This window comes from Myotis daubentonii, chromosome 3, assembly GCF_963259705.1.
Source record: "Myotis daubentonii chromosome 3, mMyoDau2.1, whole genome shotgun sequence".
Classification (NCBI taxonomy): domain Eukaryota; kingdom Metazoa; phylum Chordata; class Mammalia; order Chiroptera; family Vespertilionidae; genus Myotis; species Myotis daubentonii.
This window is the reverse complement of record NC_081842.1, coordinates 203,556,364-203,580,359: the sequence shown is the minus strand read 5'-3', so window position 1 is coordinate 203,580,359 and position 23,996 is coordinate 203,556,364. Positions and strand designations below refer to the sequence as shown.

At 44.1% G+C, this 23,996-nt stretch overlaps 1 long non-coding RNA gene across 1 annotated transcript; it reads left to right on the top strand.

Annotated features, from left to right (window-relative positions):
* The first annotated feature begins 7,042 nt into the window (after positions 1-7,042).
* On the top strand, positions 7,043-9,421 carry LOC132229534 (uncharacterized). The gene is made up of 2 exons (XR_009451705.1): positions 7,043-7,270; positions 7,507-9,421. It is a non-coding gene; the product is annotated as an uncharacterized LOC132229534 (long non-coding RNA).
* The last annotated feature ends 14,575 nt before the right edge of the window (positions 9,422-23,996 follow it).

Sequence of the window (23,996 nt, the reverse complement as noted above, 5' to 3'; positions counted from 1 at the left end):
TGCTGCCTCTAATCTTTTCCCATTAGTGGGGGAGCCTGGTTTCTCCAAGTCTAAGGACAGGACCATTCTGGTGTGAGGTGTAAAGGTTCCATGTACAGTCATCTGTAATAGTGAACAGTTCTGTCCTATTGACAATACAGTTTGAGGTGGAGTTAGGAAGATCCCAGAAGCAGTAAGTAGACAAGTAGTGCAAGACTGGGAGCCCAGACGTGGTTTTTGTAGTTGGTCGTGCAGCATTATCTGCAGTGTACTTTCTTGGTAGATCTAAGATTTCAGCCTGATAGTTAACAGCAAAATAGCCTCTACAGTTCACACGTAAGATTTCTGTAAAATTAACGTTAATAGATCCAATTATAGTCCTTGTGTCAGGAGAAAGTGCTTCTGTGTCTGTATACACTTGACCATAAGATGAAGGCAGATGGCAGTCTGCTTTCAAGCAGACCTTAGTGTCTTCTGTGAATTGATTAAACTCTTGTCCTTACTGGTGAATTGTAGCTCCAAAAATGAAGCCATTAATGGAGACTTTGATTGCTTTAGTTTGGAGATTCTGCAGAGAGCCCCTTTCCTCCAGGGAAATAGGAAGTTAATCTGTTAGGCAATAGAGCTTGTAATAAATTCATCACAAATCGCCTCTTTTTGAGGGAATTAAGTCAATTGGACATTACCAGGGGGAAAAAATACCTTGACATTGCTGAGTTGTTTTTTTTATCTGCTTAGTCAAAACTGTCATACCAGTTAAGCTCTTCCTTGGTAGGTTTTCTATCTGATCTTCAGTCTTGGGACAATTGTGTAATGTAAGTTAACACCATTTTTATGGATGAGGAAACAGGCTCGGATGAAGAAACTTGTTCAAGGTTATGTGTACATCTAAAGAGTAGCGGTTATGTGTACATCTCATGAGTAGTCAGGATTCAAACCCCCAATTTGTCAAAAATTTCTGACTTCTACTTGGGAGGCCCCTTTTATATAAAGTATAATTTGTCCACTTAAGTAATTTTTAGCCATTTGCCTTCATTCTTGAAATAGTTCCAGGTTGTAATGATTAATTTTTATTGGGGGGGCGGGGGGTATCTTCCAGAGTGGAACCATTACAGCTGTTAGGAGTAGGGGTTCAATAGCTTGGTATTTGAGCAGAATTTGAGGAAATGGGGGTTACTTATCAATATTTGTATGAGTTCAGATTCAGTAAAACGTGGTGAGCCTGTGGACTATGTTAGAAGCTCTGCTACGTGCTCATTTAATGTTTAGGTAAGTCCTATATAGATTATGCTCATTTTATAATTAAGAACCAGACTCATAATTGGCTGAGGTTAAACTCATTAGTAACCCTCTTTTTCTGTTACCTAGAAATTAGGATAGGTAGGGTGAGCTTAATTTTTTTTAATATTTTTTTTATTGATTTCAGAGAGGAAGGGAGAGAGAGAGAAACATCAACGATGAGAGAGAATCATTGATCAGCTGCCTCCTGCACATTCCACGCGGGATCAAGCCCACAACCCAGGCATGTGTCCTGACCGGGAATCGAACCGTGACCTGGTTCATAGGTTGACGCTCAACCACTGAGCCACGTCAGCTGGGCTGAGCTTAATTTTTTGTTTTCACTTCCTGGAAAATGTTTACTGATTTGACTGTCTGTAAAAGTGGACTCCCTTCCCCTGAGCCCTGTCTTACCCATTCTTACCCATCTCAGGAAGAGTCACCAGTAACCTACATTAGGATGCTTTGGGGGGGGAAAGACTTAATGAGGATTTATCTCAAGACAAGTTCTGAGGTAGGGTTGTTCTAAGGGTCTTTACAGCCTGTGTCCTCTGCTGCCCTCAATATGTCCAACCACCTCACCAAGTCCGCTGCTTCAGGCCTCAGCTTGACAAAAAACGCCCAGAGGCAGAAGACTTCCACTTTTTTTTCTCAAGAATAGTGAACCCTGCCCGGTGTGGCTCCATTGGGTGTCATCCTGCATTGAAATGTTGCTTTTTTAGTTCCCTGTCAGGGCACATGTCCCACAGCCCATCAATGTTTCCCTCCCTCCCTCCCTCCCTAAAAAGCAATATTAAAAATCTTCATAAAAAAATAATTATTTCCCAGAAGCCCCTCGGCCACCCATGTTTCACTGGGCAGAACTGAGTTGCCTGTGTACTCCTAAACCAATCATGGCCAAAGGGATGAAAGCACAGAGTGTTTAGGGTTCAGACTATTGGAATTAAATAAAGGAGGGACAGATGATGGACAAGAGGGAAAGGGCTATCTTAGCCCTAACTGAGTGGACAATCTTCCTGCCATGCTTGGATCCCATGCTCTCTCCAGGCCTCACCTTGTTTGGCTTCATTTACCACTGCTGAGCACAAGCCCCACCCTTTTTAAAAATTGAGCTATAATTCACACCATAAAATCCACTATTTTAAAGCAAACAGTTGAGTGGTTTTCAGTATCACTAATAATTCCAGGATATTGTCATCACTCCAAAAAGAAATCCCATACAAAAAAGTCACTTGCCCTAGCCGCTTTGGCTCACTGGATAGAGCATTGGATTGAAAGGTCCCAGGTTCAGTTCCTGGTCAGGGCACATGCCCGGGTTTTGGTTCTCTGAAATCACATGTGCCTTCTCTGAAGTCAATAAAAATATATACTTTTTAATTTTTTTTAAAAAAGTTACTCTTGTCCCTCCCCCCAATCCTAGGCCACTAAATCTATTATAGACTGGCCTTTTCTAGACATTTCATCTAAATACAATATGTAGTCTTGTAAGTGGCTTCTTTGATTTAGCATAATGTTTTCTCATCCATGTCATACTATGTATTCCTTTATTGCCAAATGCCTGGTAATATGGATAATATTTCATTTACTCATTGATCAGTTAGGTGATGGATATTTGAGTCATTTCCACTTTTTGGGACATTTATAAGTACTATGAGTATTACATATAATTTTCATGTGGACATATTTTCAATTCCTGTGGTCATAGACCTCAGAGTGGAATTGCTGGGTAATAGAGTACTTATGTGTTTAAATTTTGAGAAACTGCCAGGCCATTTTTCCACATCATTTTATATTCCCACCAGCGATATATGAGGGTTCTAATTTCTTCCTGTCATAGAGACATATTTTCTCTCCTGTTTCTTTTTTTATTAGTCATCTCAGTGGATATGAAGTAATATTTCATTGTGGTATTGATTTGTATTTCCTTAATGACTTGGATGTTGGGCAACTTACCATATGCTTATTGACCATTTGTATATCTTTTTTTTTTTTTAGAACTATCAAATTCCTTGCTCATGTTTAAATTGGGTTATTTTTATTGTTGAGGTACACGAGTTCTTTATATGTTCTGGATACTAGTTCCTTATCAAATATATGATTTTCAAGTGTTTTCACCCATTCTGTGAGTTTTCTTCACTTAATTTGATAGTATCCTTTGACTCAACAATTCTTAATTTTTATATGATTTTATTGATTTCAGAGAGAGGAAGGGAGAGGGGGAGTTAAAACATCAATAAGAGAAGAGATACATCAGTTAGTTGCCTCCTGCATTCCCCCCTACTGAGGATCAATCCCCCAACCCAGGCCTGTACCCGAACTGGGAATCGAACCAGTGACCTCATGGTGCATGGGTCAACACCCAACCACTGAGCCTCACCGGCTAGGCCAATTTTTAATTTTGATGAAATCCAGTTTATTTAATTTTTTGTTGCTTGTGCTTTGGTGTCATATCTAAATCCATTGCCTATCCCAGGGTCATAACAATTTATACCTATGTCTTCTAAGAGTTTTAAATAACTAGCTTTTAAATTTAAGTCTTTGAACCATTTTGAATTAGTTTTTTTATGTGGTACACAGTAGGAGTCCAAGCATTTCCTCCTGTTATAAACTGTTCTAGTCCTAGCCGGTTTGGCTCAGTGGATAGAGCATCAGCCTGCAGACTGAGGGGTTCTGGGTTTGATTCCAGTCAAGGCCGCATGCCCGGGGTTGTGGGCTTGATCCCCAGTAGGGGGCAAGCAGGAGGCAGCCGATCAATGATTCTCATCATGGATGTTTCTATCTCCCTCTCCCTTTGTCTCTGAAATCAATAAAAATAAATAAAAAGTATTTTTAAAAAAACTGTTCTAGACTGCTTTCTGGGCCTTCCACTTTCTAAGACATCATTTGTCTACTTCTGGGCTCTGTGATCCTTCCTCAAATCCCTTTGAGACCCCCTTCTCTACAGGTTGTCCCTGTGATGTCACTCATTGACACATTTTCATCTCCTGCCCACATCTTGAGTTCAGTATTTCTACCAACCTCAAATTTAACACCTCAGCATGCAAATTTAACATGACCAAAATGGAACCCATCTTGTTCACAAATCTGCCTCTCTGCTTTTCCTAGATCAAGTGAAAAGCACCACTACCTCCCTAGTCAGTTGCACAGTGGTTAGAGCATCAGCATGCAGAGTGAAGGGTCCTGTGTTTGATTTCCGGTCAAGGGCACATACCTCAGTTGCAGGTTCAATTCCCCAACCTTGGTCGAGGTGCAAGCAGGAAGCAACCACTCAATGTGTCTTTCTAATGTCAATGTTTCTCTCTCTCTTCCCCGCTCCCTTTCACTCCCAAAAATCAATGGAAAAAAAGATCCTCACTCCTCGGCACCATTCCATCCCTCAAGCAAGAAACCTGAAAGTTACCCCAGATACCTTGTTTTTCATGGTCACACATCTCTAGTGAATGCCTAAATCATGCTGACTTAGGGGGGGGGGGGGAATGAAAAGAATATCAGGAACCTCCATGTATCACAGCCTCAGCAATTATCAACTCATGGCCAACTTCATTTAATTTCTTAAAAATATTTGTATTGCCCCAGCTGGTTTGGCTCAGCGGATAGAGCGTCGGGCTGCGGACTGAAGGGTCCCATGTTTGATTCTGGTCAAGGGCACGTGCCCGGGTTGCCTGTGGGTTTGATCCCAGGGGGCATGCAGGAGGCAGCCTATCAATGATTCTCTGTCATCACTGATGTTTCTCTGCCTCTCTGAAATCAAAAAAAACCCTGACCTCCTGATTTATAGGTGGACACTCAACCACTGAGCCACATAGGCCAGGCAAACCTTTAACCTGCCATATTTCATCCATAAATGTTTGTTTATATTGACTTTTTTGTTTTTTATTGATTTGAGAGAGAAACGTCAATTTGTTCCACTTATTTATGCATTCGTTGGTTGCCTCTTACCTGTGCCCTAACCGGAGATTGAACCCACAACCTTGGTGTGTTGGGACGATGCTCTAACCAACTGAGCTACCCGGCCAGGACTATATATGGACTTTTAGAAAACAATTACAGCCCTAGCTGGTTTAGCTCAGTGGATAGAGCATCGGCCTGCAGACAAAGGTCTCAGGTTCAAATACGCCAAGGGCACATGCCCAGGTGTGGGCTCGATCCCCAGTGGGGGCGTGCAGGAGGCAGCCAATCAATGATTCTCATTACTGATGTTTCTATCTCTCCCTCTCCCTTCCTCTCTGAAATCAATATATATATATACACACACACACATATACAATAGCATTAGCATACCCAAAAAATTAATATTCCTTAATACGAAATACTCAAGTTTAATTCAAACAGGCTTTAAATAATGCAAATGCTAGTCACCATTGTCACCCCAATACATTCAGTAAAAATTAAGAAATAGGGATGTGAGGGCGATCTGGCTGCGACATCTGTCACCCCATTGATCGCCAGGGTTGATTCGGCTGATCTGGCTGGCTAGGCGGGTGTCCCCCTCCTCCCTCACCGATCCATGTGCGTCCCTCCCGAAGCTGCGCGCTCGGTCGAAGAGGACGACCTTCTCCCCCCCCCCCCCCCCCCCCCAGGAGAGGACCGGTCTTCGGTCAAGGGTATACGAGTAGCTGCGCTCCCCTGCTAGAACCTCCAAACAAGCTCTCAAGAAATAGTAATAATGCAAGTGGTTGGCATGTTTCTTGGAATCTCTTTGAGCTTCATCTCTGTTTCCCAGTCTGGATTTTGCTGTTATATCTCTACAGTGTCATTTAACAGGTTTCTCTATCCTTTGTATTTCTGTTCATTAAGAAGATGTAATTGCATTCAGATTTAGTGGCAAAACTTTATAGTGTTGTATGTTTTCATCAGGAGACACATCATTTCTGTCTCTTTTTATATGTTGCAGCCTTTGAAGCTAAATGCCTAGATCCATTAATTTATCAAAGGTTGCAAAATGTGATCTTTTAAATATTCCATTCCTCCTTCATATAATACCTGAAATACCTATAAAAGAGAAACTTTCACTCATCTGTTATTTTTATCCAGAGTTACAGTTTACTGGGAAAGATAAATGCCCACGTCTTTTGCCAGTTTTCAAAGTAATGAGTTGGTTTACTAGCATCCTCCAAAGTGACCAGTGGATGGGTTTTTAGTGTGTTAATATCATGATCACTGAATTAACTTTATCCTGTTTTTTAGTTCATTGTAGTCATAAAACTTAATGTTGCTCAAGTTGTCCTTATTTTTGTCCAGTGGAGGCCTCTTCAAGTTGGCTTCTGAGTCCTTTTGATACAACCCTTTTTTATTTGGTAACTTCCTTGCTATCAGGTATGATAGGATGTTCCTTCCTTACCTTGTACACTTCCTGCTCCAGATCTGGAGTCGACTATTGGGGGGGGGGGGGCGTGGGGGGGGGGGGGGAACCTTGGTTTCTTTTAGTCATGAATGGCATTGCCATACCAAAATCTAGGATTTAGAATGCCCATTGCTGCTGTGTTGGTCATGTTTCTAGCCTTTTTGGTGCACAGAGGTAGGATATGTTTTTTGTTTTTTTGTGTTTTTTTTTAAAGAATCTTTTTTTTTTTAAAATATATTTTATTGATTTTTTACAGAAAGGAAGGGAGAGAGATAGTTAGAAACATCGATGAGAGAGAAACATCGATCAGCTGCCTCCTGCACATCTCCCACTGGGGATGTGCCCACAACCCAGGTACATGCCCTTGACCGGAATCGAACCCGGGACCTTTCAGTCCACAGGCAGACGCTCCATCCACTGAGCCAAACCGGTTTTGGCAGGATATGTTTTTTAAGATAAAACATCTTTTTAAACATAAAACACACTGATATTTTCTATTCAAATTCAAGACTTCAGAAATTTTTCTGAACTCTTCTCACATCTGTATACTTTCCTCAATGCTAAGAATCCCAGTTCTCATATGTATCCTGAATTATAATATTAGAACATCAAAGGTACTCCATTGTTTTATCCCATGTTACACAACAGTATCAGAATAACAAAAGGCAGGTTAGCCGAACCGGTTTGGCTCAGTGGATAGAGCGTCGGCCTGCGGACTCAAGGGTCCCAGATTTGATTCCGGTCAAGGGCATGTACCTTGGTTGCGGGCACATCCTCACTGGGGGGCGTGCAGGAGGCAGCTGATCGATGTTTCTCTCTCATCGATGTTTCTAACTCTCTATCCCTCTCCCTTCTTCCTAGTAAAAAATCAATAAAATATATATTTAAAAAAAAAAAAAAGGCAGGTTAAAGTTTTGTTTGCCGTTCTTTTTGTTCTTGGAAGTACAGTATTTCCTGCTGAGCCTGTATGCTCAACGTACTGTGACTTAAACTTACTTAGTATGGCTCCTCTCTGTGACTTGCTACTAACTGGGTACACATTTATGTTAACCTGTTTTTTTGGTGGGGTTTGTTGTTAGTCCTCACCCAAGGATATTTTTTCATTGATTTTAGAGAGAGTGCATGGAAGGGAAGAAGAGAGGGGATAAGAGAGGGAGAGAGAAACATCAATGCTAGAGAGGCACATGGGTCAGTTCCCTCCCACACATACCCTGACCGGGTCTGAGGACTGAACCTGCAACTCACATACATGCCTTGACTGGAATAGAGCCTGAGACCCTTTGGTGCTTGAGCCAACACTCCAACCATTGCGCAACACTGGCCAGGGCAATTTAACCTGTGTTATTCTTCCATTTTTAAGAATTTCTTGCGCTGGTTTAATTTTTTACTTTTTATTTCAGAGAGAAAGGGAGAAGAAGAGAAAGATAGAAACATCAATGATGAGAGAGAATCATTGATCGGCTGCCTCCTGCATGCCCCCTACTGGGGATGGCGCTCACAGCCCAGACATGTGCCCTGACCTGGAATTGAACCATGACCTCCTGGTTCATAGGTCAATGCTCAATCATGGAGCCACATCAGCTGGGCTTGTTTAATTTTAATCATGTAAAATATGGACATATTTCCAAGTCTAATCTACAAAACAAGATATAGTCAAAGAAATCTATTCCTATCCTTTGACTTGTTCTCTCCCCAGTTAGTGACCTTTTTAAAAAAAAAAAAAATACGTTTTATTGATTATAGAGAGAGGGAGGTGAGAGAGAGAGAGAGAGAGAGAGAGAGAAACATCAATTGACTACCTCCCACATACACCCTGACCAGGGATTGACCATGAAACCTGGGCATGTGCCTCAACCCAGAATTGAACTTAGCAACCCTTCAGTGCACTGAAGGACACTCAACCCACTGAGCCACACTGGCCAGGGCAGTAACCTTTTTTATTTTATTTAATCTTTTCTTTTTCTTTTTATTTAAACAGATAAATATGTTACATCTTTATATGTCTTTATTATATAAAGGTAGACTACTATACATTTCTCTACCTTGTTTATTTATTTAACAATATATTTTGGAAATTTGTTATAGAGATTCCTCAATCCTTTTACAGCAGCATAAAATGATAAATCTGACCTTGACTCCATCATACTAATTTTTTTTTAACAGTGGAATGGAGGGGGAGAGACAGAGAGAAACATTGATGTCAGAGAGACACATCAATTGGTTGCCTCCCACATGTGCCCTGACCAGGGCCAGGGATAGAGCCTGCAACCAAGGTATGTGCCCTTGACTGGAATTGAAACTAGGACCCTTTGGTCCTCGGCCCGACACTCTATTCACTGAGCCAAATTAGCTAGGACTAGGTGTTTTTTTTTTTATTAAAAATTTTTAATGTTGCCCTAACAGGTTTGGCTCAGTGGATAGAGCATTGGCCTGCGGACTGAAAGAGTCCCAGGTTCGATTCCGGTCAAGGGCATGTACCTTGTGTGCGGGCACATCCCCAGTAGGTAGTGTGCAGGAGGCAGCTGAATCAATGTTTCTCTCTCATCGATGTTTCTAACTCTCTATCTCTCTTCCTCTCCCTTCTTCTCTGTAGAAAAATCAATAAAATATATTTAGCCCTAACCGGTTTAGCTCAGTGGATAGAACGTCAGCCTGCGGACTGAAGGGTTCCAGGTTCGATTCCGGTCAAGGGCATGTACCTTGGTTGCGGGCACATCCCCAGTGGGGTGTGTGCAGGAGGCAGCTGATTGATGTTTCTCTCTCATCGATGTTTCTGACTCTTTATCCCTCTCCCTTCCTCTCTGTAAAAAATCAATAAAAATATATTTTAAAAAAATTTTTTTTCTTAAATATTTTTTATTGATTTTTTTTTTACAGAGAGGAAGGGAGAGGGATAAAGAGTTAGAAACATCGATGAGAGAGAAACATCTATCAGCTGCCTCCTGCACACTCCCCACTGGGGATGTGCCCGCAACCAAGGTACATGCCCTTGACCGGAGTCGAACCTGGGACCCTTCAATCTGCGGGCCGACGCTCTATCCACTGAGCCAAATCGGTCAGGGCTAAAAAATTTTTTTAATGTTGACATTATTGCAGGTGTCCTCCTTCTAAACCCCTTCCTTTCTTCACCTCCCTCCCAGCATATTGTTTTATATTTACAGGTATTCCAACTCTTTTATATCTAGTCCTTCTTATGTAGTTACTTTTTCTCTCTTTTTTTTTTTTTGTAATGTTTTCTTAGCTGTTTGGTATTTAGAAAGGTATATTTTTGTTCAGTGGTTATCTTTGTATTAATGCCTTTATATAAATATTCTTACTCTCTTCCACCTTGCTGAGGCTTCCTAAAAGGCTGGTTGAGCCATAGCTGGTTTGGCTCAGTGGATAGAGAGTTGGCCTGTGGACTGAAGGTCCCAGGTTTGATTCCAGCCAAGGGCAAATGCCCAGGTTGTGGGGTCAATCCCCAGTGTGGGGTGTGCGAGAGGCTGCTGATAAATGATTCTTTCTCATCATTGATGTTTCCATCTCTTTCTCTCTCCCTTCCTCTCTGAAATCAATAAAAAGATATATCTTTAAAAAAGAAAAGAAAAATATCTTCAGGAGAGGATTAACAATAATTACGACAAAACACTTCATCTCTCCTTAAGTCCTCCACCAGGGCTGGAGGTGTTATCTGAGCAAAGAGTACTTCTTTCTTTTTTTAAAAAATATATTAACATCAGTGATGTTTCTATCTCCTTTCCTCTCTAAAATCAATTAAATGCGCGCACGCACACACACACACACACACACACACACACACACACACACACTAGAGGCCCGGTACACAAAATTTGTGCACTCGGGACGGGGGGCAGTCCCTCACTCAGCCTGCGCCCTCTTGCAGTCCGGGAGACCTCGGGGGATGTCCAACTGATGGCTTAGGCCCATGGGCCTAAGCTGGCAGTCAGACATCCTTAGTGCTGCTGTGGAGGTGGGAGAGGCTCCCCGCCACCACCACTGTGCTTGTCAGCCCAGAGCCCAGTTCAGGGCTTCTGGCTGAGCAACGCTCCCTGTGGAAGTGCACTGACCACCAGGGGGCAGTCACTGTGGGAGCGCACTGACCACCAGGGGGCAGCTCCTGCATTGAGCGTCTGCCCCCTGGTGGTCAGCGCATGTCATAGTGACCGGTTGTTCTGCCATTCAGTCAATTTGCATATTGGCCTTTTATTATATAGGATATTTTTAAAGTCCTAGCTGGAAAAATAAAAGCCCTCGCAGGTTTGACTCAGTGGATAGAGCATTGGCCTGTGGACTGAAGGGTCCTGAGTTCAATTCTGGTCAGGAGCACATGCCCAGGTTGCAGGCTTGATTCCCAGTGTGGGGTGTGCAGGAGGCAGCCAATCAGTGATTCTCTGTCATCGTTGTTTCTATCTCTCACCCTCTTCCTTCCTCTCTGAAGTCAATTAAAAAATACTAAAAGAGTGAGAGAGGAAGATATAAACAAGTGGAAGAATATACCGTGTTCATGGATTGGTAGAATTAACATCATTAAAATGTCCATATTACCCAAAGTAATCTACAGGTTCAATGCAATCCCTATTGAAATCACAGCATATTTCACAGATCTAAAACAAACACTCCAAAAATGTATATGAAACCAAAAAGACCCCAAATTGCTGCAGCTACCTTAAGAAAGAACAAAATTGGAAGGATCACAAAACCAGACATCAAATTATACTACAAAGCCACTGTAATCAAAACAGCCTGGTACTGGCACAAGAACAGGCCTATAGATCAATGGAACAGAACAGAAGGCCCAGAAATTGACCCAAGCCATTACACTCAATATTTGACAAAGGAGGCAAGAGCATTCAATGGAGTCAAGACAGTCCCTTCAATAAATGGTGCTGAGCCCTAGCCAGTTTGCTCAGTGGATAGAGCGTCGGCTTGCGGACTAAAGCAGCGGTCGCCGGCTGCTGGTCCGTGAGGTCCAAAAGGTTGGTGACCTCTGATTTAAGGAAAACTTTGGAGCAGCGATTGCCAACTGGTGGTCCGCAGACCACTGGTAGTCTGTGAGGTCTGAAAGGTTGGTGACCGCTGGACTAAAAGGTCCTAGGTTTGAATCTGGTCAAGGGCATGTACCTTGGTTGCAGGCTCCTCCCCTGCATGGGCCTTGGTCAGGAGGCACCCAATCGATTTGTTTCTCTCACCCATATTTCTCTCTGTCTTTCCCCCTCTCTTCCACTCTCTCTAAAAATCAATGGAAAAATGTCGTAGGGTGAGGATTAAAAAAAAAAGATTGCAATGTTAAACCTTTACATTAAAAAAAAATAGTGTTGGAAAAATTGGACAGATCCATGCAAAAAAAAAAAAAATGAAACTAGACCACCAACTTATACCATACACAAGAATAAACTTAAAATGGATAAAAGATGTAAATGTAAGTCATGAAAACATAAAAATCCAAAAAGAAACCATAGGCAGCAAAATCTCAAACATCTCTCATAGCATTTTGCTTACAGATACATCTCCTAGACTAGTGGTCGGCAAACTCATTAGTCAACAGAGCCAAATATCAACAGTACAACGATTGAAATTTCTTTTGAGAGCCAAATTTTTTAAATTTAAACTATACAGGTAGGTACATTGTTATTAACTTAATTAGGGTGCTCCTAAGGCTTAGGAAGAGCCACACTCAAGGGGCCAAAGAGCCGCGTGTGGCTCACGAGCCGCAGTTTGCCGACCACTGTTAGACTCTAGGACCTAGAGCAAAGGAAACTAAGGAGAGAGTAAATAAATGGGACAACAGCAAAAGAAACCACCCCAAAAGGGAGCATTTGCTGGCATGCAAAGTCTCAAAGGTGTGCTCTCCCTCCCAGGAGCATGCCCGCACCTTTCCTCTAGAAATGGAAAAAGTCACCTTCCCAACCCTTTTCCCCAGGAAACTATTAGAGTAGATTCTCCACCAAAAGGATGGAGTAAATCAAGAAAAAGGCAATTCAACATAGGAGTGAGGTGAGGGGAATCCCTAGGATGATTGTGAAGAAGACCCCAGGGTCAGAGGCAGGCTTTTTGAGAAGCTCCTACAGCCTCGACTTCAGGTTCTGGCACTTGCCCCGCCCCTGTGAGGGCTGGGGATTGTAGGTGGTTCTTGGCGGGTAGGAGAAGTCAACCAGAAAGCATTTCTGCCAGATTACCTAATGAGATCTCAGGAGAAAAGGCCCTGAGACTCCAAAGGCTCTGAATCTCCAGGAATTTATTGCTTTATCAATCTAAATAAATTATACCAAATTTTGTATTTTTTAAGGGCCCCCAACTTGTACAAACTTTAAACCCAACAAAATCTGGATGTTTCCCTGTCCAGAATAAAGAGCAAACACTCCAGCCTGTAGCAGAGGGAAAACAAGAAAAGTTTTTTCAAGAAAATGAAATTGACAGAATACATGAAGTGGTAGTCATGGAGAGCCCCCATTAGAAAGGATTGCTGCTGTGGCTGGTTCGGCTCAGTGGATAGAGCGTCGGCCTGGGGACTGAAAGATTCCAGGTTCGATTCCAGTCAAGGGCACCTGCCTGGGTTGAGGGCTTGATCCCCAGTTGGGGGCATGCAGGAGGCAGCCAATCAATGATTCTCTCTCATCATTGATGTTTCTCTCTCTCTCTCTCCCCCTCTCCCTTCCTCTCTGAAATCAATAAAAATACATTAAAAAAAAAAAAAAAGGATTGCTGCCCCACTTGGGGAGTTTGGACAGCCTCCTCCAGCTGTCAGCTCCTTCAGGGATAGCCTCAGATGCAGAAAGCTGCCTCCCCCAACATCACACCCTCCCCCAACATCACACCCTCCCCTGGGGCAGCCTACACTGGGTGACTGAGTCAGGCAGAATCGAGGGCCTGGCCATGTCGGCTGGGCTCAGGACATTCTGATGGGCAAGGCTTGCTCCAGAGCTCTCTGCCAGGTTGGCAGAGGCTTTGGCAGGCCTCATTGCAGTTGGACTTCTCCCTTTGCCCAGTCCTGCTTTCACCCATTCCTTTCACAGGTGTTGATCCCTAATAAACATCTTTATCTCCATGTCCACTTCCAGAGACACCCGATTTGTATGAACTTCTTTTTTTTTTTTTTTTAATATATTTTATTGATTTTTTACAGAGAGGAAGGGAGAGGGATAGAGAGCCAGAAACATCGGTGAGAAAGAGACATCGGTCAGCTGCTTCCTGCACACTCCCTACTGAGGATGTGCCTGCAACCAAGGTACATGCCCTGGACCGGAATCGAACCTGGGACCCTTGAGTCCGCAGGCCGACGCTCTATCCACTGAGCCAAACCAGTTAGGGCTTGTATGAACTTTTTTTAAAAAAATAAATTAATTAATTAATTTATTTATTTTTTAAAATAATTTTTATTTCTTGAAGTATTACAAAGAGTATTACATATGTCTCCCTTTTCCCCGCCCCCCTGACATTCCCCCGGCCCCCACCCCCCAGTGTCTTGTGTCCATTGGTTACTCCCATATGCATGCATACAAGTCCTGGGGTTGATCCCCTAACCACCACCCCCTCCCAAACCGTCCCCAGGCTTCCCACTGCAGTTTGACAGTCCTTTCAATGCTGCTCTGCCTCTGCATCTACCCCTTTTCATCAGTCTATACTGGTCCCCATTATCTGTCCCAACCTCACCAGGGCCTCACGGCCTCACCCGGGCTGTTTCAACCTCATGTATGAACTTCTTGAGAAGAGATTTAGATAACTGGTGGAGAATGGAGTACATAAAAATTAAGCAAGTGACAAAACAGGACAATTATTAACTCTGAGGAAACAAGAAGTTGTACAGGAAAGGAAAGTAATTGTGTCTTACATATAGCCATGCCAACAATGACTACTGAACTAACCAAAATTATGTTGGCAGTTTGGGGAGGTGGGGATTGTGTGTATGGTGGAACAGGTAATAGGGAAAGAGAGTTAAAATTTTATCTCCCATAACAGAAAATCAAGAGGTAGTGCTTAAAACAGAAACATCAAAAATGGCAAAACATGTTACTTAGAGATAATGGAAATAACTATATAGTCATCTAAAAGAGTTGAAAATAGGTGTTTCTGGGAAAATGGAAATGGGAGAAGAGGGTCGTGGACTGCCTTGTTTTCACAGAAAAACCTTATACTTGTTATTTCTTTAAACTATGTGTATGTTTAACTTTGTTATTTAAAGAAGTCTATAAACTTCCTGATGGCAGGGACCAGGAGTCTTATTACTGTAAAATTCCCAGCCTTCTGCACAGAGTAGGTGCTCAAAGAGTACTTGTTATTTGAATAACTAACTAGAAGTCATTCCTATACTTGAAACTCTAAATGGCTCCCCATAGGGCACAGCAAGCAATTAAGATCTTGTGATGCCTCCAGGGACTACAGGCAGGAACTGGCCTCTACAAGCTCCTCTCCCTGCCTCTGCCTCATGCCTCTCTCAGGTGCTCACATGTACACTGCTCCTGCCTCAGGAATTTTGCATATCTGTTTCTTCTATCTGAAAAGCTCTTCACCACCATCATCTGGCTCTCTGTCATAAATCTGTTGGATTTCAGCTCAAATGTCACTTCTTCCAGGAAATCCTGTCTCCCATCTTCCTTTCTTCACCAATCTAATTGGGCCATGGTGGGCCAATCCTAGGGTCCCAAAGGACTTTGCAAGCCATATTAAGGCATTTACTCTTCATCCAGACAGAAGGATTGCCAAACAGAAAAGATAAGATTTGATACACTGGTAGGTCTGAGGGGTCAGAAGGATTATGAAAAGCAGCAAGCCCTTTACTTGGGACATAGATGAACCTGGCTCAACAGTCACCTCATCCTACTGCCCAGGGCACTTTCACTAATTCCGTCTGGTAGTCTTTTCCACAATGGGGTAGGACCACCACTGGGGTCTCTAGTGATGGTTTTAGTGGTATATGACCAGATATTTTAAAGTAGTACGTATTTATTTCAAAAAATAAAACTTGCACATTAAACCCATTATTTCATGGCTTTATTATTTAGGGCAAACTTAATGACGTGTGCTGGGAGCAAATTCCAGTAGTTAACATAATAAATGCGAGAAGTTCATCAGAAGGCCGGCAGCTTCAGCAGGGCTGAAGATTTGCATTATTATTGCCTGCGGCCAGACAGCTGAGGGCAGTTCTCCCAGCCTGATAATCCTTTATTGTTTACCAAGCCTTACCTTTGAGATGTACATCTGCTTTGCTATAGGGCAGTGGTCGGAAAACTGCGGCTTGAGAGCCACTTGTGGCTCTTTGGCCCCTTGAGTGTGGCCACGAAGTTTCAGTCACACTGTACATGCCCCCCCCCCCCCCACGTGGTATTTTGTGGAAGAGCCACACTCAAGGGGCTGCATAGGGCAAAATGTAGGAATAAAAAGCCAGGAGATTCGGGGAGCTTAGTCACTAGAACTGAGTTTCCATCTGGCTCCCCCATGCCTTCTAAATTCATATTTCTTCTGTAGTCTTTTTAATCCATTTATGCACAGCCCCTTCTCCAGATTTCTGAACCCTTGTAGATGCGGAAAAGATCCCGGCAGAAGTTGATAATCAATTTATTAGCTAAAAATTGGGGGCCTCTTCTCAAGTCAAACTCACCAATTACCTTGAAAATTCCTCCATGCCCTTTTTTGTATATACAACTTTCCTGCCTAGAATACCTTTCACACTCCCTGCTATAGAAATTCTATATCCTCCAAAATTCTATACCAGGAAAGTGGCCTTCAATTAGAGTAGGAGATTGGCATAGTGGTTAAAAGCCAACACTTATGAGATATAAAGTTTAGACTCTGGGTGATAATGAGGTGTCAGTGTAAGTTCATTAACTGTAACAAATGCACTATTGTGTGGGATGTTGATGGTGGGAAAGGGGGTATATGGAAACTCTCTGCACCTTCTGTTCATAAAATAAAGGCTATTAAAAAAAAACAAGAAACGGCCTGACTGCTGTGGCTCAGTGGTTGAGAGTTGACCAGGAGGTTTGATTCCAGGTCAGGGCACATGCCTGGGTTGTGGGATCCCTCCCCAGTAGGGGGCCTGCAGGAGGCAATCAGGCAACTGATTATTGATTCTCTCTCATCATTGATGTTTCTATCTCTCTCTCCCTTCCTCTCTGAAATCAATAAAAAGAAATGTATTTTTTTAGAAAGTCAAGGCTTAGAAATTCAATTCTTAGGTGTGTGACTTTGGACAAGTTACTTAACTTCTCTGAACCTCATTTTCCTCATCTGATAGGAATAATAGTGCCTACCTTCAGAGCAGCAGTTCTCAACCTGTGGGTCACGACCTCTTTGGGGGTCGAAGGACCCTTTCACAGGGGTCACCTAAGACGATCGGGAAACACATATATAATTACATATTGTCTTTGTGATTAATCACTATGCTTTAATTATGTTCAATTTGTAACAATGAAAATACATCCTGCATATCAGATATTTACATTATGATTCATAACAGTAGCAAAATTACAGTTATGAAGTAGCAACGAAAATACCTTTATGGTTGGGGGTCACCGCAACAGGAGGAACTGTATTAGAGGGTCGCGGCATTAGGAAGGTTGAGAACCACTGCTTTAGAGGATTGTGGTTAGAATGTAATGCCAACGTGCATGCAAATGTACTCAGGAGCCCTGGCTGGTGTGGCTCAGTTGGCTGGGTGTTGGGTGTAGTCCAGTGCACTGAAAAGTTGCGGATTTGATTCTGGTCAGGGCACATTCCCAGGTTGCAGGCTTGATCCCCGATCCCCAGTAGGGGTGGTGCAAGGAGCAGCCTATCAATGTTTCCCTCTAACATCGATGTGTGTCTGTCTCTCTGCCTCTCCTTTCCTCTCTCTCTAAAAAATTCTCAGTAAATGCCTAGCATACAGTAAGCCCTCCTTAAACGTTACTTGTTATTTTCACAACGGGGAGGCAATATGAGAGGACTTTCCCTACTTGTTTATTCATTTTGTAGGTGCTTAAAGCTTTTTGGTTGTTGGAGGCCTTGCTGCCTTGGAGAGGGATCATTCCCATCCACACCACGGTGAGCTGGTTGGGGGCGGATGCTGGGAATCCACACGGTCCCACGCGGATTCACAGCGGCCAGAGGATAGTGCGGGGACTGCTCCATCGTCGCCTTAGCCACCTCAACCCCAGTGCTGGACCCGGGTTAGATAGCCGCACGGTCTCGAAAAGCGGGTCTTGCCGAGGGCGGTCCACCCCTTGGTCTCCAGAGCCTGGTTCCCCCAGGCCCTGAGGAGCGACGGGGGCCAGGCAGGCGCTGCTCCTTCCCGCCACATGGTGGCGGCAAAGAGCTGAGCTCCACGCCCCAGCTCGGTTGGGCCTCCTGGGCCCTGCTCCCCACCCCTGCCAGGCCAGGTCACCTGCACGCAGGCCGAGAAAACTGCTGGGTCTGAGCTCACTCCAGCTGGGCCCTGGATTCCCTATTCTAGATCGGACGTTCCCAGATCACGTGACGCTCTCCACCCTACGACCGCTCCCGGGGGCGCCCCGCCCAGCTGCCAGCCGCGTACCTGGCGAGTACCCGCCCTGCCCCTGCTCAGACTCGGGCTCCGAGCCCTCCGGGCCAAGATAGGCGGCCCGTCCCGCTCCCAAATGCGCCAGCCGGGGAGAAAGGCGGTGGCGTGAGCTATGCATCCTCCGCTGCCTCCTACGGCTGCACCGTCCCTAACTTCTCTGAACGCCACGGCCCTCGCCGCCCCACGCCTTTCTAACGCGGGCCGGGGGAGGTTGATTAGGGCCAGGATGGCTAGGGGTAGCCCCGTAAACCCCAGAAGTGGACGGAGCACGCGCGGGCACGTGCAGGGGCGGGGCCTTGGAGGGGCGGGGCCCTGGGCTCGGGTTACCGCGGGCCGGGGAGGTAGGGGAGGCGCGCGCGGGGTGCTGGGAGCCGGAACTGTGCGGAAATCGGGCTGGGGGAGGCGCAGGCCAGGGGGCAGGACCGAGGCCTGCCAGGGGTGGGGCGGGCACCCGGACGGGGGTTTAGGAAGAGGGGCCAGTTAGACCTGGGAACTGGATGGGCTAGGGCCCTGGGTTGGACTAGGGTTTGGGGCCCAAATGCGAGAAGGGCCGGGGGAGTGAGTGGGGAGCGGGGAGGCAGGACCCCGCCCACTTTCTGGGCAGGGTTCTTGGAATCCGCCAGGAAATACTGGGACTTAATCTGGGGACTTAATCTGAGGCCATGGTTTGGATAGAGACGGCTGGTAGGGCCCCAGTGTGTCATCGCGCTCATAGTCCCCACATTCCAGGAGCTGCTCGGGCTTGTCCCCCGGAGTGTGAGGACTCGGCGGCTCCCTCCAGCCGCGCGCTGCAGGGCGGGTCCCACCCCGAGAGCCCCGCAGGGCTCCGCTTCTGTCCAGAGCCCTCCCTCATCTTCAGTTTCAACAAGATTGGGGGAGGGGAGAGTCTCCGGGGCCACAAGCCTCGTCTAGAAAAATCTACAGGCTCCTGTGCCTTTTCCAGCCGCTGCCATCGTGGCTCCAGCAAACCTTACTCCTTAGCGGAGACATTAGCGGGGTCACCGCAGGGAAGGAGGAGGGAGCAACCTCAACGGGCTCCTTTCTGTTGCAGTGTTTGCGAGCGAGGACACGACCTTGAGGGCTGAAGACGGGGTGCGGCTACCCCTCCCTCCCAACCCAATAGCTGGCTGGAGCTCAGACTGCAGAGAGAGACTGAGGTTCGGAGAGTCTGGAGTCCTAGGCCGCCTGCCGTGCTTGTTCTGCTGACGGGACCTGGGGAACCCTCCCTGCCTGCTTTCCCCCCTTAAAATTTTTCCTTTTACCTAAAAGTAGTTCATGCGTCTTACTTAAAAAGTGAAGCCTTAAAAAATAGATTTAAAAAATGAAAAGCCCTCATCTTCACTGCTGAGGTAGCTAAGGTGTTGAGTATCCTTCCAGCACATTTTTAGTTTATTTATATACTTAACACTTAAATATACATATAAAAGGGTCACACTATACATTTCATTTTGCAACTTGCTCTACTGTGGACATTTTTCATGTCATTTATAGAAATACCTTATTTTTAACAAGTTTATAATATTCCAGAATATCGGTACCCCAGAATTCATTTAGTCCTCTACTGATAGTTTGTGCCTGTGTTTATAATAATCTTTATGGTGTTTTATTTTAAATTAAGAATATGTGCTTATTTGGAAACATTTGTTAAAATCTTGATAAAGGCAAAAATATTGATAAAGAGAAAATAAAATTCACCATATTCCTATCAACTGAGACAACTCCTTTATTTTGTCAGTTATACTTTATGGGACACTTAGTATATGTCAAATACCAGGCTCAGTCATTCACGGAACAGCAATCTGAGGTTTGGAGAAGTATGTCCAATGAGGCTTGCCCAAGGTCACACAACTAGAAAGTGGCAGAGCCAGGACCTGAGACCAACTTTATCTGATTCAAAGCTGTGCTGGCCGCTTGCTGTTAACATTGAGGTGTATTTCCTTCCCATCTTTTTTTCTATGCAACAGGACACAAATACTCACATGTAAATATTCATGGCTTTTCCTGCTTCCCAGACTTAGCTAAGGAGCCTGTAAGGAGAGCAGAGGGAGAGGGATAAACCTAAGCAAAAGAGTGGAGTGGCTGGAGGAATTTCCTCCCAGTCCCACTCAGGAAAAGCTAATGCTTACAGAAGGGAGGGGAGTGAGCTGGCAGAGTCTGGGTGGTCAGGAATTGGGGGAAAAGGAGTTTCGGGAGCTACTCTGATAGCGTGGACCTTTGAGGAAGAAAGAAGATTCAGGAGGATTTTGAAAGGATGTCTTGCTGTGAGGTATGCTGTGTGAAATCCCTTCGCAGTGTCTTCCAGAGACCTTTGTTTCCTGTCAGTGCTTTTTGGAGTTAGATCGATTTTTTTGGGGGGGGGGGGGGAGAGGGAGCAAGAATAAGACCAGCTTTATTTGGGTTCAGATACATTTTGTACAATATTTTTACGTTTACGAAAATGACAGCCTCTCTGCCCTTGCTCACTGGGAACCTTCCACCTAAGATGACCTGCCTTTCCCCGTCTTTCTCTATTTCCTCCTTCCTCTAAGCTCCACCTCTTACCCCTCCTATTGGCCCGAGGCCTTTGCAAGTATAGCCCAAATTAGGACATGCGATTGGCCTCTCTACTGGTGATCTGGTAGGCCATATTAAGAGGCAATTTTGTTATCACCAGAATCTCTTTGATTACAAGAAACTCTTCTGGTTTGTTGGTTTTCTAAATTTCTTGGTGTCAAGCTGAGGATTGTGCACCAGTTACCAATCCCAGGGGAGGTCTCTAAAACCTTCTAACCCATTACATCTTGTTATCTGAGTCGCCAAGGAAAACACAGGTAGTCAAGCACTGGATGAAACAATACTCCAGCTATTTTCAACCTTTTTCATCTCATGGCACACAAAACCTAATTACTAAAATTCTGCGGCATACCAAAAAATATATTCTTTGCAGATCTGACAAAAAACGAAAGGTATAGTTTTGATTCATTCATACCAGATGGCTATTGTTGTGTTGGCTCTTGTCATTTTTTAATTTGACAATCTAAGGGAAAAGAGGTCAGTGCCTATGACTAAATAGTCAGGTCTTGCATGTTTTAAAAATTCTTGGAGCGCACTAGTTTGCTTGACTTAGCACACTGGCTGAAAATCGCTGCTTTACTCACATAGAGAAGAGACAGAGCAACATCAGCTTCAGGTCCAGCCAGTGTCTCAGTGGTTGAATCAGGAGGTCACAGTTTTATTTCTAGTTGGAGCAAGCAGGAGGCAGCTGATCGATGATTCTCTCTCATCATTGAGGTTTCTAGCCCTGTCTTCCTCTCCCATCCTCTCTGAAATCAATGATATATATAAGATTAGCTTCTTGGGCATTGGTCCCTCATGGCCAGCAGATCTCTCCTAGTGGCTAACACAGAGCAATTTGCCTATGCCCACCTTTTTCCTGCCACAGTGGAAGGGCCAACCTTGTCATCTCCCAGAGAATAAATTGAGCATGGGGGTTGGCCAGATACTGTATGACTGATGCACATGCTTTAAGCAGAAACAAAAGACTACCCATTGCACCTAAAAAACAAGAAAAGATATTCCCACACAAAGAGTCTAGCACAGGTTGTATGGACTCTTATCTTTTGGTTAGGAAGTGTTACAGGCCCAGGGCCCACTCCTATGCAGCAGTGTGTGTGTGTGTGTGTGTGTGTGTGTGTGTGTGCGCACACGCGCGTGTGGGGGGGGGGCGTCAAAGGACTGTAGACATGAAACTGCTTTCTAGCATGATTCTTGTTTCCCTCTTTGCTTTGCACACTAAAAAGCTTTGAACTTTTCCATTTCTTGATCTCTATTTTTCTCTTCCAATTTTCATAAGTAGTTCCCTTTACCCTTAGAAAATGTTTTATTATGGAAAATTCCAAACATACATAAAAGTAGAGTGAATGTAATCCACTGTCCTGTACCTGTCACCCATCTTCAATAAGTATCAACATCTGCCAATCTTGTTTCATCTACCTCCCCAATTTTCCCTCTGTCTGGAGTATCATAATGCTAATCCCAAACATTTTATCATTTCACCCAAATTATTTCATCATATATCTTTAACAGGGCTTTTTCCAACATAACTATCACACCCAACAAAATTAATAGAGTTCCCAAAAGTCATTTAATACCTAGTTTATGTTCAAATTTCTTTAATAATTTGGTTTGTTCCAACCAGGATTCAAATAAGGTTTACACATTTCATTCAGTTGATATGCCTTCAAGTGCCTTTTAATCTGTGACAGTTCCACCTTTCTTTCTTTATGAAGGCTATTTATTTGTAAAAGAAATCAAAGCACTTGTCCTGTAAAGGTTCCCACATACCAGGAGGTTGGGCTGATGGCTTCCTGATGGGGTCGTTTACGTGTTCTCTGTCCCTTGTATTTCCAGCATACTGACAGTTAGACCTAGAGGCGTGGTTAGACTCAGGGGTAATATTTTTGGCAAGAACTGGAGGTGGTGCTATGTACTTATTATTACATCTGGAGGCATATAATATTTCATTGAAATGTTTTTACTGATTGATCCATGGGTTCAGGGCTCTTAGCCAGCTTCTCTTCATTATAAAATTCCCCATCAACTTTTTATTGGTTTTTAGCACCCACTAATGATCCATTATTTCAGTAGGTGTTACAAAAATGGTAATTTTCTAATTTCTGTCACTTTTTGCATGCATTCGTTGGAATTCTATAAAAAAGAACTTTTCCTCATTCATTATTTGATTTTTCTGAAATAGTTTATACAAGAAAGACAGGATAAATACTTGATTCCTCTCACATATTTTTATAATTTGCCTGAGCTCCTTTGTGTAACAAGGTGTTAAAAAGGCGGGGGCGGGGGGGTAGGCAGAGCAGTAGAATGGAAAGAGCACAGGTCCTGGATTTAGACAGAATCCTGACTCCATCACTTATTACTTGTGGGCCTCAGTTTCTTTCATTGCAAATTGGGGAAACTGACCCCCAACTTGTCCAGAAGTTGAGTAGAATCATTTCCAGGCCTAGATCAAGCAGTTCCTTATACAGGAAGTAAAAGGTATTTATTGTGGGAAATTTATTTATTTACTCATTTTTAAATATATATTTCATTGATTTTTTACAGAGAGGAAAGGAGAGGGATAGAGAGTTAGAAACATCGACGAGAGAAACATCGATCAGCTGCCTCCTGCACACCCCCTACTGGGGATGTGCCCGCAACCAAGGTGCATGCCCTTGACCAGAATCGAACTGGGACTCTTCAGTCCTCAGGCCAACATTCTATCCACTAAGCCAAACTGGTTAGGGCCATTGTGGGAAATTTAAAGGATGCAAATAACACAATAAAGGACTTTACACCTTGTAAAAAGCATCTAGCACATGCCTGGCATATAGTAGGTGTTTTTTTGTTGTTAATCCTCACCGGAGGATTTTTTTCCAATTGATTTTTAGAGAGAGTGGAAGGGAGGGGGAGAGACAAAAACATCAATAGGAGATGTATCTATTGGTTGCCTCCTGCACATACCCCGACCAAGGCCCAGCATCAAGCCTACAACTAAGGCATGTGCCTTTGACCAGAATCAAACCCGGACCCTTCAGTCCTTGGACGCGCTCCAATCACTGAGCAAACTGACTAGGACTGTAGGTGTTTTTGATAATTCCCGTTTGCTCGCAGGCCGCCCTATGTCAGCATCCTCCTGGAGGAGTGCAGATTTCGCCAAGATGACTCCAGCCTCCGTCCAAGAAAACCCTAGGAAGAATGAGAGGGAGCGAGAGGGAGGGAACAGGAGGTGGATTCCTCTGGTCTCATGTCACGAGCTTATGAACTGAAGACAGACCTGCCACAAACTTGCAGTGAGATCCTGGGAAAGTCACCTAATCTCCCGAGCTACAGTTTCTCACCTGCAAGATG